We start from the raw sequence: 2,094 nt of genomic DNA, 5'->3' as shown, positions 1-2,094 counted from the left end.
ACTGAGAAACTCAAGTACTCTATTGGGCTTTGAGCTTCTGGAAAACAGGCCCCACAGACATTCCAAGTATTCTAATCATGATCCATTATGCATAAGGAGAAGCAATAGAGACAGAGACGGTGGCCCACTGTTTTGGCTGCACCGTCTGGCATAGCTGCCTCCTGGGCTGAATATCATATGGACCAGCCTCAGCTTCCTCTCTGGCCCTAGCAAGGCTACCTAACCCCCAGGGCCATGGAGCTTTCTGGGAGCTGTCTCACTGCACTGCAAGTGGCTTCAGGGAGTTGCCGGATCCAGTCTTCTGCTGCCAGGCAGGTCCAGGACAAGACATCTCAGACAGGTGGCTAAAGGTGCCTAGAGAGGGAGAGGCTACCAGCTCTACTGGGCAACTGGCCTAGGGTTTACCCAGCCTGACAGGCAGGAAGGGCTCCCCCAACTCCTGCAGGGTTTGGCAGGGGAAGGGTGGGCCTCCTTACCCTTGTGTGTGGCCTGGAGTTTGTGGCAGCAAGCTGCAGAGGGACTCGCCCACATTAGCCCAAAGTGAGCCCAGGTGTCTTGCCTGGACAGGGCTGCTGTTTCAGTGCCAATTTGAGCCTGGGTAACCACTGCCCTTTCAAAGGGATGAAGCTTAGTGACTGAAGAGTCTTCCTGTTGCAGTTTAGGACCGAGGGCTCTTCCACTGGCCCACAGGAGATAAGGAGCAGCTCAGTACTTTGTCTGGGGCTGGATAGACGGAGGATAGGCTGGATAAACTGAGATTTGCCCTTAGTTCTCTCCTGGTCTGGGTTTTCTCATTAATTGCAAGGGGGCAATGTGATGTAATAGAAAGGACATTCGATTTGAGATTGGACAAACTTGTGTTTGAATCCTTCCTCTGCCATTTTGTTCAGATGTGTCCTTGGGAAAGTTACTTAATCTTTCTAGGCTTCGGTTTCCTCAGTTGTAAAATGAGAATAAAAATAGCATCTTCCGGCCAGGTGCGGTGGCTCACACCTGTAATCCCAGCACTTTGAGATCAGGAGCTGAAGACCAGCCTGGCCAACATCTCGAAACCCCGCCTCTACTAAAATTACAAAAAGAAAAAAAAAATTAGCTGGACATGGTGGTGCATGCCTGTAATCCTAGCTACTCAGAAGGCTGAGGCAGGAGAATTGCTTGAACCTGGGAGGTAGAGGTTGCAGTGAGCTGAGATCGAGCCACTGCACTCCAGCCTGGGTGACAGAGCGAGATTCCGTCTCATAATAATAATAATAACAACAACAACATCTTCCTCAAAAGTTGGCTGTGAAGATTAAATGTGTCTTGAACATAGTGTACAGATGATAAATATTAGCTCACACCACTTTTTTTTTTTTTTTTTTTTTTTTTACCCTAATGGGTCATAGATTTTTCTTTTTTAATCATTTCAAAAAACATGCAGGGACTATCTCAATTTCTGTTGATCTAAACATTGCTTTAAATAAACATGCCACTGCCTAGAGGTTTAGACAGCATTTTGCTATAGGGAAATGGGACTGTGATGAGAAGTCTTACAGCAAGATCTCACCAGTATATTCAGAACTTTTCATGCCTTTGGTGTTTTCTTCAGGGCCCTCTTCGAATTTCTTTTCAACACCTTGCAGAAGGGCTCCAGATTAGACTCAGAACACTGGGTAAGTTTTCATCACTGCCAAGTCAAGTGGAAGAATGCCTTCTTGGTTTTGCAGATTATTGTTTTTGAACAAATACAAAATGTTCATTTAACATAATGAACATTTTGTATTTGAAAATAATCGATATCTCAGCCTGGGCAACATGGCAAAGCCATGAAATTAACAAAAATTAGATGGCCTGTAGTCCTGGTCCCGGTGGAGGTTGTCCAGATTCTTGGCATTTTGAACAAAGAAGTGGAGAAAATGCACAAACAAAGCAAGGAAAGAATGAAGTGACAAAAGCAGAGATTTATTGAAAATGAAAGTACACTCCATAGGGTGGGAGTGGGCCCGAGCAGCCGCTTAAGGGCCCCAGATACAGAATCTTCTGGGGTCCAAATACCCCCTAGCGGTTTCCCATTGGCCACCTGGTGTTCACTCCCTGTAAATGAAGTGGTGGCCT

This window comes from Piliocolobus tephrosceles, chromosome 12 (assembly GCF_002776525.5).
Source record: "Piliocolobus tephrosceles isolate RC106 chromosome 12, ASM277652v3, whole genome shotgun sequence".
Classification (NCBI taxonomy): Eukaryota; Metazoa; Chordata; class Mammalia; order Primates; family Cercopithecidae; genus Piliocolobus; species Piliocolobus tephrosceles.
Note: the sequence above shows the minus strand (reverse complement) of the source record.